This window comes from Equus caballus, chromosome 15, assembly GCF_041296265.1.
Source record: "Equus caballus isolate H_3958 breed thoroughbred chromosome 15, TB-T2T, whole genome shotgun sequence".
NCBI lineage: Eukaryota > Metazoa > Chordata > Mammalia > Perissodactyla > Equidae > Equus > Equus caballus.
The window spans coordinates 13,545,985-13,561,851 of NC_091698.1; the positions used below are offsets into that span (position 1 = coordinate 13,545,985).

At 36.9% G+C, this 15,867-nt stretch overlaps 1 pseudogene; it reads left to right on the forward strand.

The window, feature by feature from the left end:
• LOC138917783 (transcriptional protein SWT1-like) overlaps positions 1-15,867 on the forward strand; it is a 155,077-nt pseudogene that overhangs the window by 121,202 nt on the left and 18,008 nt on the right.

Here is a 15,867-nt window from a genome sequence, read left to right on the forward strand (position 1 = left end):
TTGAAATGTCCCTCCCACAGTAGTCACAAGATTGCCCTTTGGGCACAGCGCTTGATGGACACAGCAGGTAGTGGGTCTGCTATCTTGGTGGTAGTAGCAGGAGGCAACTCTATTGTCTCAAGCTGGGTGGTCACAGGTTAGCACAGCAATCTGTTCCTAGCCTATGGAAAGATGCTTAATCCTTAAGGAAATGCCAACGTTGGGAGGGGCAGGGAAGTTGCACCTTTATCTCAAGGGCCTTCGCTCTTGCCATAGGGAATCTCTAAAGCAGATATACAATGCATGCTCAACTGCCTCGGTCAGGCCCTTTTGGAAAGACAAGGTCAGGCCGAATTAGGTTTACACCAAATGGCTTCCTCATATTCTCCAATATATCCTATTGCTTGCCATTTTTATTTGTCACTTCATTACATATAGTTACGGAAAAAGTCACGAGGTTGATTTAGAAATTTTGGATAAATTATTTTTACATATCACCCATGAAGAGACTATATAGCTTATTGAATTGAAATGGCTTTAAAACCATGTGAATTAAACTGAATGTGGCTACAACTAAAGAACTTGGGGGATAGGAGAATATTGGAGATTATTGATCTTTAACTTCTGCATTCTTTGGATAAAAATTTCAGAGAATTTTGTGGTAAAGGAATTTCTTGCCACTAATGGGGGTAAATATAAAAAGTAAAATGCGTGATCAAAGTTGATAATATCAAGGTTTCTCTGAAAATAGGGAGTTATGAGAAAACAAGTAAAATGGCATTAAGTATAGAAATAAAAGTTCTGCTTTCCAGACAAGCTCAGTTATGTTTGCTAAAAACAACAAATCCAGCTTGTCTCTGACTCTTCTTCAGCTTTTCTTTTGGATCATCTCCTCCTAGTTTTTGTGATACTTTGCTTCTGTGTTGTTATCTGTGGAAGTATGTTCTGTCGCAAATATCATGTTATGCTATCACTTTCTGAATTTTTCGGACTGGGTTTTTAATGCCTTTTGTACTAGTATACTTTTTTTCTTTTCTTTTGAGTTCTAAAACACTGTTTGATTTGCTTAAGGGCACATTTTCTAGCCCTTGATTTTATATCCATGTATAAGAGTGTAAACAGACTTCTGATCTGTATATTACCCCCTTAGACTTGTTCACATAATCTTGGGAGGAGGAAAAAATAATGTTGCTGAATTATTTTTGGATTAGCATTTAAATTATTCTAAGGATTCATGAATTTACTCAAAAGCCGCTATTTGGCTTCAGCCTTTGCAATGCTGAATAGTTGAATGCCTACTTCAACAACATTTCTGCATCCCTGAACCCACATGTGATCAATGACCATGCCACTGTGTGGGTTATCATCATATAACATCATAAGGGTAACAATGTCAATAATATGAGCAAGGCATGGCATTTGGATTCATTGTTAATATCTGAATATTCACTTGCAAATATTGGCAAGCACTCTACGTGTAACTTGTAGTGAAATTTTCTTTTGTCAAAGACAAACTGGGGCTGGCCTGGTGGCGCAGCAGTTAAGTGCACATGTTCCACTTTGGCAGCCTGGGGTTTGCCGGTTTGGATCCTGGGTGTGGACATGGCACCACTTGACAAGCCATGCTGTGGCAGGCGTCCCACATATAAAGTAGAGGAAGATGAGCATGGATGTTAGCTCAGGGCCAGTCTTCCTCCCCCAAAAGAGGAGGATTGGCAGCAGATGTTAGCTCAGGGCTAATCTTCCTCAAAAATAAATAAATAAATAAATAAATAAATAAACAAAGACAAACTATTTGACATACAAGATATTTTAGAACTTCCTTGTCATATACTTAAACAATATGTTATAGGAGCTATTGCATATTTAAAAGGTTACTTGGATGAAAGAATGCTGTAACACTGTGCTTTTGCAGACATTAATATCAACAGTGCAGGGGCTGGTCTGGGGCATAGTGGTTAAGTTCGCACACTACACTTTGGAGGCCCACAGTTCGCAGGTTTGGATCTCCAGTGTGAACCGAGCACCGCTTGTCAAGCCATGCTGTGGCAGCATCCCACATAAAATAGAGGAAGATTAGCACAGATGTTAGCTCAGTGACAATCCTCCTCAAGCAAAGAGGAAGATTGGCAACAGATGTTAGCTCAGGGCCAATCTTCCTCACCAAGAAAAACACCCCACAAAAAAAACGAGTGCAGGATTTCTGACAATCGTTGCCTGCAGAGAAAGTGGTTTGTTTGCTGTTATTTACTTGTTGGAAAAGTAAGCAAACTAGTTTGCCTTAAGGTTACAAGTATTTATTTATAGTATATGGCATCTTCTGTAAAAATCTCCATATTCAACTATGGGGAAGGCCTCGAAATTGGTGTGCAAACAGCGAAAGCTGAGATGCAGATGGAAAATCAGAGAGAATTTTGTCATTCTGAAAGCCAGTTACATTGTACCATTGCCACAATTCCAGCTCTGTGGTTTAAGTACATACAGATGTATTATCAATAAAAATGTAAAAAGGGCAACAACTTTAAGTCTGTTTTTGAAAAGACTCAGAAAGCCTTTCTAGAAGCAGCACACTTTCAGTTTGTGGGATTTTGTCGATAAAATTGCATCTTCACCATTGACCAAGTCTTTAATTCCAGGAGTTGAAAAGGAGATAAGTTTTGCCTCAGTTACTATTAGAGAGATGACAGTATTGCTATCAGCAGTACCCATTACTGGCAGAATTAGCTGAAAAGTACTTTATTCTTCAATTGACCTAAATTGAGATTAAGTATGTAATTTAGTATCCGAAATGTGCATTATCATGAGCAAGGGAGCAATCTAGGAGCTGATAATGTTGAGAAGTTATTGTTCGTGCAGCATGTTACATTTTAAAATGGTTACTAAGTTTTAAAATAAGCTAATTATAATTAGATCTTGACAAAATTTCACATTTATTCTTTTGGCGTAAGCGTTCAATCCAGGATGATGCTATTCAGCTTCAGCTGAATATGGATTTTACACTAAGTCATTGATAAAAAAGTATTTGCTGCATGTCTAACTTTTATGTCTAAAAAGATCTCAGAACTTTAGTTGTTTGGGTTGCAAATATAAAACTGCATTATCTTACTATAGCATTTCACAAAACTAGCTGATAAGAGGTAATTTTAAGATTTAATTTTATTGGTCTTTTAAAAGGCCTTGTAATGTTGAGTTTTCATTATTTATGACCATACAGAACATGGTGCGTAGATTGCTATGAAATATGCAGCACAGGGCTATTGGGAAGAACACATCAAAGAGGAATATGGAAATGCTCCGAGAACTGCAGGGGCCTCTTAAAGTGGTTGTTTTCCTGATTTTTCTTTAATACAGTTGACACCTTACATGATATACTATTAGATGCCAAGCAAGGTCCCATTAAAATGTGAAGTTTTGTTTTATTGTTACTTAATAACAGGTAGATAATGATAGGCAGTCTTTTTGTAGGAAGATAGCAAAGAAAATAAAACCAGATGAAGACTCAAGTAAAACTCCTATAAAAACTCTGTGATGTTTACAGTTTGCTCTTGCATGATTAATTACTTGGGAAGTCACTTATTTGCCATCTCTTTCTCCCCTGCTGGACTGTAAGCCATTTGAGGGTAAGGACTCTACGTGGTGTGTCCTCCGCTGCCTCTCCAGAGTGGCAGGCACTTAGAACACGCAAGGGTTTATTAATATACATTACTGTATTGTGTTTCATTTTGACTTCACAGTAATATCTACTTTAAAAAGGAAAATATTATTACTACCTCTAGCTATTGCTGTTTCTGATAGTTTAGCACATTTCTTTCTGGCCTTTTTACTATGCTTATTTAAATTGTTGAGATCACATTATGTATACAGATTTGTGCCCTGCTTGTTTTTTGCTTAATGTTATATCAATATTTTTTGTTATGTTATTGAAATCTTTTTATAAACATCATTTGAAATGACTATGCTATTCTGTCATATTTGATAGAATGATATGTTTCTTAGTCATTTCCAAAATTTTAGCATTTACTTTCTGCCTGATTTTTTGCTATTATAAGTAATCCTGAATTGAATATCTTTTTATTTTTTAGTCCATTTCAGATTTTTTTCACCTTGGTATAGATTTCTAAAATGGTAATTACTGAGACGTGAAAGAATATGAATATTTTTAGAATTCTTAATTATATTGTCAAATTATTTTGTGGAATTGTTGTATCATTTTGCATTTCCACCAGGAACATATGAGAGAGTCCACTTTATAACTTCTTGCCAATATTTAATGTTACTTTAAAATCTTTTGCTAATTTGATAGAAGAAAATGATATGTTGTAATTAGCGTGTCTGTGATTACTAGAGAAGTCAGACTTTCCCCCAAATGTTTATTAGCTGTTCTCTTTTTCTTTTTCATTAATTTTCTGTTGACGTCCTATTCTAGAGTCTTAGTAGTTTTTGATGAGCTTTTTATTAACTAAGACTAATAATCTGTCACATTTATAACAAATACCAATTCCAAGCCCTTTTAATTTTCATTTATGCTGTCTGGTATTATATAAAGCTGTAAATTTGGACTTTTTCCAAATAGTAAACTGATTATTGCAACACCCATTTGTTGAGTAATCCTTCCACTTCTTCTTCTTCTTCTTTTTTTTTTTTTTGGTGAGGAGGATTGGCCCTGGGATAACATCTGTTGCTAGTCCTCCTCTTTTTGCTTGAGGAAATTTGTCACTGAGCTAACATCTGTGCCAGTCTTCCTATATTTTATGTGGGATGCCGCCACAGCTTGGCTTGACGAGCAGTGCCAGGTCTGCACCTGGAATCCGAACCCCTGAACCCTGGGCCACTAATGCAAAGTGTGTGAACTTAACCACTACACCACACGGCTGGCCCCTGTACTTCAATCTTAATGTAGCCATTTCTTACTTTTTATGAAGTTTGCGTCAGTCCAGTTATGTTATTTCCTAACTAAAATGATACAGTGCAACATTATGTATAATCGTGTGTAATCATAATGTAACATTGGTTTCTGTACTGCTTTACAGACTGAATGTAGAAAGTGACACTGCATGAAAGAGACCAAAAATCAGTTCTTCATCCCAAGGACCCGTTAAACTCCAAGAAGCATCATATTCAAATAATAATCAAATGATTTCCCAGAGTTTTTCTTCAAATGGAACTAAAAAGGATATCAATAAATGTGTAGATTTTAAAGTGAAAGATAGTAAATTGACAAATGTTGGGAGTAAGCTTGACCATGGAAATAAAAACTTTAGCAGTCCTGAGATTGCCAAAGATGTGAAACCCAAAGCTGAAGGCAAATGGAAAAGATGGGCTCATTTACTTGCTCAGAGGGAGAAGATGAAGGAACGCAAGAAAGAAAAGTACAATAAATTTGCAGACAGTTCTGAAAAATGTGTTTTGGAGAAATGGAAGAGAATCCAGTTTTCTCAGGATTACAGTTCCAACAAGATAATTAAGGAACCCTCAAATCTAGAAGAAGGAAGATCAGTTTCAAAATCCCAGCAAAAATCCTGTGATACTCTCCAGAAGCTTGTAGGAGGAAGTGTCTTCAGTGTAGATTCTACCAAGTCGAAGACTAAGCTGGAGAACAAAGAATGCCTGGAAGGCTGCCGGGTGTCATTAAATTTGACTAGGCACCCGAGAGAACGTTTATTTTCAGATTCCACGTGTAAGTAGACTGTTCATGAGTCAAAAGGAAAATATCATTGTGAGCATCATGAAAGTAATGATTCAAGTTCTAGTGCAAACCTAACCCAGGTAAAGTAGTACAAAATGAAGAATACAGGTTTTAGCGAAGAGTTTCAATATGGTCAGATTTGAGTTGTTCCTTTCACTGATTATGATCGTAGAGGGCTGATTCAAATTTAGTTAGGAAGATTTGTATTGGTTCCTTTATTTTGCCCTTTTAATTCCAAGTTCCTTAGGAAGATATCCTGGTAAGCATGAAGGATAAGTAATAGAAGGGAATGTGTAAAAATGTAGAAAGATGCAGTTAGAGATAGTCCTTTCAGAAAGCACTGCTCCAGTGTCTTAGGCTCTTCTGTAACCCCAGGTACTATAGAACACCCAGGGCTTAATATCCTGAATAGCTTTAACAAATTATTTTTGGAGTGCCCCTGTGTGCCAGGCACTGCAGTCACAGTCTGTTTTCAGAGACTTATTCCTGTGAGGAGACATGCAAGCTGTCACCCTAAGTCTGATAAGTACTTATCACTTAATATGGGATTACAGTGGAGGATTAACATGGCCTTGGTACACTGTGGAGGGATTAGTTAAGAAAGGTTTACTGGAGGGGGTAATGTTTAAACTGAGAACTAAAGAATGCGTAGGAATTATTCAGGCGAAGGCAAGGTGGGTGGAATGGGAGAAGGAGGGATGTTCTAGGCAAAGGGAACTACAGTCCTGCATTAATGAACCCTTAACGAAGGGATGTGTTCTGAGAAATGTGTGGTTAGGTGATTTTGTCATTGTGCGAACATCATAGAGTGTACTGAAGGGAAACAAAATTTACCACCCCAAAATGTGTCTCTTTAACATGGAGATTGCTTTAGGTTGGTTATTTTTAAGAAACAAAAGATTCAGGAAGTCTTTCACGTTACCTTCCCCTTAACTGCCTAAACGAATGTAAAAAACGTGTCTCAGGAAGTGAGCTATCACCTTAGCACAACATGAACTAGGTGGTAGACAGGGAGGAACCTAGACAAGCCTGTTTGTTGGGCTCCCCTTTGTGTCCATCTGTTTCTGTATGGCCCAACACTTGTTTTCCAAATATTTGCTCCTTTTCACCTACTTGTAAATTATCTTCCTTCCCTTTGAAGTCCCTGACTCTGCCCGTCCCCAACATCTTTTGTCTTTAGCTGAGGATGTTATTTAAGGTGAGAGTTTCAGCCATTTTGGCAAGTTACTCAGTTTTCCTAGATTTCTCCCATATATATGTGTTATTAAGCATTTGTTTGTTTTTCTCATGTTAATCTGTCTCATGTCAATTTAATCTTACCAGCCAGAAGAATCTAGAAGGGTAGAGGAAAATTTCTTCCTCTCCCACCGTACTTGCACAAACCTAGATAGTATAGCCTATACTACACAGCAATGCTATACAGTACTAATCTGTGGGACCACAGTAGCATATGCGGTCCATTGTTGACTGTACATGTACAGAGATCCAGGCTAGAAAGCTTGGCACATCTAGTTTGCTTTGAAATTATGTAATAAATTGGCTTTTGTGGACTAATTTGAGAAACTAATCTCTATAGCTTTGTTTCTATGGCAAATTATTTACCTTTAAGAAAACTTTTAGAACTTCGGTAACTTTAGAACTTGAAAACTTCAGAAATTCTGAAATTTAGAGACTGCTTGAAATAGTGGTGGTTGAACCTACCTGCTTTTAGGAATCAAGACTATAGATCGCAGCATAAGATACTTCCTGTGAAAAACGGAGGGATTATAAAGAGCGAGGCCAGAAGAGCTTGAGAGAGAGCACTTTTTGTTCAGTGAACTTAAAGGGTCCAAAGAGAGAAAGAATTGAGTTTGTTCTTTTTATTGCTTTCTTAAAGGAAAGCTCCAGTTTTCTCCTGTGTTATAATTAGTTCCCTATAGTAAATGCAAGAAAGGAACTTGAAGTTGCCAGCATGTTCAGTAAACATCGTCGTATCATTGCTTCATCTTCTTCTTGTGGTGTACACCTCAGGAATAGTATGAGAAATCCCTGCAATGCATCTTCTGGGTTCCTTTGGTCTCTATACTGAATTGCTACACAAACCGAAGGAGGTACATAGCATGAATATTAAGTTGTAGGGGAAGCAGTTTTTGCATGTGTAGGGGAGGAACACATTTCCTCTACCCTCTCTTGGTTCGTCTGGCTGGAGAACTAATTAAATTCACAGGAGACAGAATAGCAGGAGAAAATTAAACAAAGCTTTATATTCTGAGGACCATGGCCCAGGGCCTTTCTTCCCAAAGGAAGAAAGGGTACCGAAGAAGTGGGGTGCACAGAGTGGTTATATACCCCCAAACAGGATGTTTCACATAGGATTGAAATGTCCATTTTACAATAGTCGCGAGACTGCTCTGTCAGCACAGTGATTGATGGAAACAGCAGATAGGTCTGCTGTCTTGGTGAACACAGCAGGGTGGCAGGTCTGTTGTCTCAAGCTGGGTGGTCACAGGTGAGTTGGGTGGTCGAAGGTGAGTGCAGCAATCAGTTCCTAGCCTAAGGAAAGATGCTTATCCTTAAGGAAATGCCAATGTTGGGGGGAAGTTGCACCTTTGTCTTAAGGCCATTTGTTCTTGCCATAGTAAATGTTTTAAAGCAGATATGCAGTGCGTGCTCAATGGCCACAGTCAGGTCCTTTTGGAAAAATGCAAAGTCAGGCCGAATTAGGTTTACACCAAATGGCTTCCTCGTGTACTCCAATATATCCTATTGCTTGCCATTTCTATTTGTCAATGTATACATGGGAGAGGCTCAGGCAAGCCAAGCAACTCACCAAAATGGCTGAAACCACCACCCCAAACATCATATCCAGCTGAAGACAAAGGATGATGTTAGGGGTGGGGGGAGTCAGTTACAGGAGGTTACCAGACAGGCACAATAAACAAATGCAGATTTAAGTGCTTGCCTTCCCCATTGATTAAGTCTCTAGAGATAAGGTCATCCCCCCTTCTTCCTGGTAGAGAGGGAGATATCGTTACAGATGGAGATTTCCTTTACAATGTAAATGTCTCTTATAAAGGGTAAGTAAATTCTACTTACCAGTTGCCTTCCAGCCCCAAATAATCATCATGCCAAAGAGACATATCTTGGGATGGCCAATTCCAGGCCCCCACACATGATTACTTTCCAGTTATTGGAATTAATACTCTTTATAAACTATGCCTTTAATAGCAGTCTTATCTGACTTAAAGTCATTGAGACACAGGAGCAGTAAGGAAATATTGTTCTTTCTTGAATATATTATCTTTAGCATATTATTGACTGTAGCTAATCATCTTAATATTATGTTTATTGTCGTTTTCCTCACAAATTCCGCAATAGATAATTATCTGCCTGAAATAATGAGTGTACTTTACAAGGAAATAATTGTATTTTCTGGATTTAGTAATCCTGTGGTTTAGAAATCTTGTTATACTTTCCTGAGAGAAAATAACTTCTTCTGTTTCTGAGGTCTTGGAGTCCTTTGATATAGACCACTCTGAGTTTGCGCCCTTCCCTCACCATGGCAAATTAATGTTCTAGAGATTTGTCACTTATAGGCCACTTTTACAAACAGTGTCCCACTTAATCCTTACAAGTCTGTGAAGTAGAAATTTATCAGTTTATCAAACATTAATTAAATGTACTTATTATGTATCAGGTATGTTTCTAGGTTCTAGGGACTTAAAGATAAATAAGGTGCTCTTTATCCTCAAGAAGTTCCCAGGGAGGGAGATTTGTAAACAAATACTCTGTGATACAGTGAAGGAAATAGTAGAGCCCTAAGAATTGGGTTGGTGTTAGTATAAATTTTGGGATGAGTTTAGGGAGGGCTCACAAATGTGGAGATTCTTAAGCTTGGTGTTAAGGGTATATAGAGCAAGGAATAGCAGTTTTGTCCCACCACGGTTGAGGGCTAGTGTGTGTAATGGCACAGAGTTGTGAAATTGAATGGCAAGAGTGTGCGTGGGCACTAAGCTGGTCAGTATGACTGGAGTTGAGATATGTGGAGAATCCATAGGAGAAGAAGTTAGAGAGGAAGCCAATGTATTACTTCATATCCCATGGGAAAGATTGGTTTTCTATCTTGTATTCTGTAGATAGTACAGAGCCCCTGAAATGTAATCAGGGAAGCAGTCTAATCAGATTTTCACTTTAGAACCACTCCAGTAGGTAAAACCATTATTACCCTCATTGTTGGTATTCTTTTTGTCATCCCTAGGGAAAGCTTCATCCCATTCCATGTATTTATTAAGCATGGTGGGGGAGGGCAAATAGTTAAATGCCCATTAAGACTTTCTTTTTGGATAAGGAGGAAGTTTTCAGGGACAATTGACATGAACTTTTCTGGATTTGGGGGTGATAGAAAATTTATTGAAGTCACTGGAAGTGGCCTGTGGTCAAAGAGAGTGAAGGGTAGTAGTGACGTAAGTGACAGAATTAAAGATTTCAAATGTCAGGAGCTTCAGGAAGTTCTGCTTATTAGCTTGCTGGGCACTTCTTAGCTGAAGAGAACCTTAAAGATCTAGTGAGCTTGAAAATCAGGTGGAGAAGGGATCATGAAATCCAGGGTCATGGAATAGAAAAGCTGTCATGGGCCTAAGTGTGTGACGTATAAAGTGTTATATCATGTGAAGATGGATGTTAGGCAGTTAGGTTGGAAGCTGAATTCCCAATGAAGCAGCATTTGATACACTTGTTTAAAGAGGGTCTGTAATTTGTACCATGTGTAGCCTCCTGTAAAATACATGTGAGTTTGGTGTTAACTTGGAGAATTCTTAGAAGATAATTTGGTTTAGTAGTGTCTTTTGCCAAGTTCCCTACTGGTTTGTAGGGTCAGGTAGGTCTCGTCCACTCAGCAATAGTGCCAGTGAGACACTGGAGTTAGTGGAGAGATTTTCAATCTCTGCTGGAAGACCAGAAATAAAGCACAAACCTCTGGTGCTCCACCCCTGTGTAATACAATTGTGCGTTTTTTGGCTTTTCTTCCTCAACCATGTTATAATCTTCAAGTTCCCTTTGTTGTTTTGTCATGTCCCTCTTAGAAATGGCTCAGTTACTTCTGGATGAAAACTTCCCACCACCGAAGGCCAGCCTGTTTACCTTTGCCATGGTTCTTTCTATTTCTTAGAGTGGCATATAGTTTTTTCCTCAGAATATGAATATTTGTAGGAATGCATACATGAATGAGAAAACCCTAAAGAATTTCTACCATCTTTCATGACTTAACAGAATGACGCTTTTCTATTCTAGGGGCAGTTTCTCATCTGGGGGTAGTTTTGCCCCTTAGGGGGCATTCGGCACTTGCCTTCGTGGAGACATTGTTGATTGTCAGGAGAAGGAGCGGGTCGTGCTATTGATATCTAGTGGGCTGAGGCCAGAGATACCGCTAAACATGCTACAATGTGCAGAACAGCCCCCAAAGCAAAGAATTATCTGACCCCAAGTGTCAATAGTGCCCAGGCTGGAAAACCCTACCCTGGGTATCTGCTTCATTCTTAACTAATAAAATTACTTTGCGTTTCAGAGTTTTGAAGCACCGTGTTCTTCAGTGTCCCTTGAAAGTATTCAAGATACAGATCAAGAGGTTACTCAAATACTTATTTTTTTGAAGATTTTTAATGAAATTATGTCAAACAGTTCTAGTTTTAATTAGAAATAATGACCATAAAAACCTTGGTGATATAAAAATAACAGTGATCGCTACTTAAATCAATATATAAGTTTTTATGAAGTGATGGAAAACTATTTGGAAAAGTATTTACATTTACTTGATCACCTTTTTGCCTTTGTTTCTGATAAGCTCTAATCTGTTTTGAATGAAGAGCATGCAGCCTATGGCTCACAAGTTATGTCGATTTTTATTTAGTGTTATCACACTTTTGGCATGCTTATGCCTAGGCTTGCCAAAATGCAGTATGATATTAACGTGTTTCCGCCTCCTTTTTCTAATTAGCAATAACATGAAAATGTTGTTCAGTGAAAATGAGAGTGCTGCATATTTATTTTTAGCTGCTGCTTCATTTCCCTGCTAGAATCTCCTGATTGACCCTCAGAGTTGTTGCATAGGATTTTATGGTCGCTGGTCCTAAATTAAAATTAGATTCATAGAATACTTTGTGTTTTCTATTTAAAGAAGACTTTAAAACCATGTTGATTGCTTTTTATTTGTGACAGCATTCAAATTTTCGTATTTTTCTGTCTTCTTGGTCAGTGCTGCTTGGTAGAAGAAAGATCTCTGCCCTTTGCTCTAAAGCCAGATTATATTTTCATTTCTTTGGATCAAAATACATCAGGGAACTACTCCCCCTAAGTGAGAAGGGTCTTGAGAGCTAGACTTCAGTTTGTGATGGTTCATAAACTATCTTAGAAATCTCAAGAATAGCACTCACCATCCACATAAAAACATATTTGGCTCCTAAAATACTTTGAAGTGCTAATAGGAATGAGAATTAAGTTATTTTGAACGTCTACTATGTACTAGGCTCGGTGAGAGGAGCGTCACATTATCTCACTTAATCCTCACACAAATGCTCAAGGGGAATAGGTATTTAACATTCCTGTTTTGTAGATGCATAAACTGAGACTCAAGGCAGTTGTATAACTTGCTTGCCTAAGATTAAAGTAATGAGAAAAGGCCTATTTTTAGAAACCCTGTGTGTGTTTACAATCTGTATTCTTTTACCATGCTGTCTCCATATTTTTGTCAATTTCTTTATTTCCACAAATCATCTCGTCTTAAGTGAGTTAATTGCTGTCTTCTCTTGTTAATCTGCAGACTAAATAATTCAAACTATTTTACTGTGAGTCCTTTACAATGTAGATGCAGATAGTAGAAGAGCCTCGTGCTGCGCATGTGGGAAAAAGTGTGGATTTACCTGTGCTTCCACCTTCTGGAGAGTTAACGAGGATGGAAATTGACTTGGTGGAAGATGATGTACATTCTTCTGCTGGTACACTCTATATGCATATGATAATGTTCATGATCTCCTGTGCTTTCTTAAAAATTAAGACAGTATATTTCTTTTGGCTACAACGATAAGGTCTAATATTTGTCTTATCATCATTTGTTTTATATATCTCACATTATTAGATGGTTAGAAAGATTTTCGCTTTCTCTTTTTGCCAAGGGGCGGTAATCAGAGTTGTGAGTTGTCTTTTATTCTTGCTCTTAATCATAACTTTTAACAATTTCATTTATGTAAAGCACTGATCAGAAATAATGCAAATTGCTCAAAGGTATTTCTATTCATGGATTTCTTATATATAAAATTTTGATCATTCTCCCTACGGGAGAAGATAATGATAGATATTATCCAAAATCTGTTGGTATACTCTCTCGATTTGTGTTTATAAAAATAGTAATGCTGTGTTACATTCACATTGCATTTTTCAGTTTACTAAGTGTTTCCTGTGCATTAACTTATCTGATCCTCACACTGGCCCTATGAAATAAAAATGCTAGTATTATTACGTTTTCTTTCTTTTACACATATTTATCTTTTCAATTATATTTTACTCAGAGTATATTTAAAATTAACTTATAATTCCTAAGCACACAATTACCAGTGATGCAGGACAGTGTTTGGCAACATAGTTACTACTAGGGCAGGTTAGTTTATGATTGAAAATTCACCCATTTATCATATTCAGCTGAAGTCAAAATTCAGCAATTCATAATATTCTGCGAGTGCATAATTAAACACTGATTACTGTTCTTAAATAAGAATTGGAGTAAATTTACCTTTGTTATTGTTGTCTAAAGGAATACCTTCTCTTAAGAATGCTCTCAAAGTTCTGTGATATCGAAATTTTAGTTATTATACAACTCTATTATGAGGTGTCATCAAATCCTAACTTTGCTGTTTTTCTCTAGCAAATACTGCTTCAGACAAAAAGCTTCTAATCGTAATTGATACAGATATTCTGATGAATCATCTCAAATTTGCTAAAATTTTGAAGACAACAGAAATCACAGGTATTTATAAAACATTTACTGATTCTGATTTTCTTATTTGAGTTGATATTTTATATTAACAGTGATGTGGGGTTTTTTCCCCACATATGTTTCCATTTCGGTATGCTATTAAGCACGTATGTATTAAGCATAATCAGCTTAAGTAAAAAAAAAAAACAACAGAGCCTTCACAGGTTAACCCAGCAATCTAAACTTCTCTTGTTTGATATCAAATAGTATTTGTTTTTGTAACATTCTTTTGACACTTACATCTATTTTTAATTTTCATTTTTTATGTATTATCTCTTTGTTTAGGTTGTGAATTCCTTACTTTAAAAAACTTCAAATTCTCCTACAGCAGTTCAATTTAGTAATAAGTACTTGTTGACTTCTAAGAAATCTTTTCATTTTTCAGGCTTTGACAGACTTCTATTAATAATTCCCTGGGTTGTTGTGCAAGAGCTAGATTGTATGACGGCAGGAAAACTGCTAAAACATGCCCAGCACAAAGCCATACCTGCAGTTCATTTCATCAATGACAGTCTCAAAGATCAAGATCGAAAGCTATGGGGTCAGTCAATACAACTCGAATCTCAAAAACTTTGTAAGTATTGTTCTCTCACGGTCCTTCCTGATTAAGATTTGTTTGGGTGCTGACTCGTTGGAGGGAAATGGTGCAGAACTTCTAAGAAATTTATAACAATTGGAATGTGAAATGCAGAACACAGTGATTGTTTGGGGTATTCTATTAGGCTTTGGTTTTGGGGGTCTTTGATTTTTCTTTTTCTTTTTCTCCTAGACCACCTTAGGTTATGTGTGTATTTCACAGATAGTGACAACATAGTTCTAACGTATAGTTGTCTATATTACAGTACTTTGAATTCCTTTTGTAAAGATCATTGTTGAGTGATGAGGCCAGTAAGTGATCTGGGTTTCTAGTCTGTCACTGTATGCAGTTAGTATGATGCAGAAGCAGGCACTGTTTTCCTCTCGTTTGTCAGAATCTATAGTAAGCAGGTGTTCTTATAATAAAGGTCTATAGATTTCCTCCTAATTTTTTTTTTCTGTATTAGTTTCTTTTATGTCATTTTTAAATCACTCTAGTCTTAGAACCAAGTATGTTTTTTATGTTTTATATAACTTTTTAGAAAAAAATCTGTGTGTAGAGCAACACTGTTATATACACGTGTAGAGGATTTATTTCATGCTTCAAAAATTTGTTTCTTCCCAACTCAGAATTATTTGTATATGTAGATTCACATTATTTTAAATATCATGGATTTATGTTATTTACTGTACCCATATTTCACTATAAGACATGAAAGACTTTGTCCAAAACTGAATCTAATCATGATATTAATCCTGAGAAGCCTTTTGGCACAGCTATTTAGTCTTAAATCTTTGAGAAAAAAAGGCTTCCACCATCCATTCATTCATTCCCTTTGCAAATATTTATTAGCTCTTGGTATATCCCAGATACGGTGCTTATGCATTTTGAGAAGTAAGGTCGTATGATATTTCAGAGCTTTTAAAGGAAAACCACGAGTAAATATGACTTATTAGAATCAATAAAATGTTAAAATATTTAAACACATTGTATTAAATTGGACATCTTAGTCTTTTTTTTACTTTTCTTTATGAAAAATTTCAAATGCAGAAGAGAATAATATAATGAATCCCTATGTACCTATCACTTGTTTTCCACATTTTGCTATTGTTTATTTTCTCATTTTCTTTTCTACTTCTCCCCCAACTCCTGGAACTCCTGCAGTAGTTTGAATCAAACCCCAGATAACATATCATATCATTTTTACCCATAAATACTTTGGTATGTGTTACTAACAGATAAGACTTTTTATTTTATTATTATTTTCTTGTTGCTTTTTCTCCCCAAATCCCCCCAGTACATAGTTGTGTATTTTAGTTGTGGGTCCTTCTAGTTGTGGCTTGTGGGATGCCCCCTCAACATGGCCTGACCAGTGGCCATGTCCACGCCTAGGATCTGAACCGGTGAAACCCTAGGCCACTGAAGTGGAGCACGCAAACTTAACCACTCAACCATGGGGCCGGCCCCAAGACTTTTTATTTTAAACAGCCACACAGTTAACAAAACTAATCCCTGATCTAAGCTATCATTTTGGTAAAGCCCCAGTCCTTATAAGCGGTGGGAATTTTTCTTACTCTTAATATTTTATTGTTTTTAGTTTGTTGATGCAAAATACATTTTATT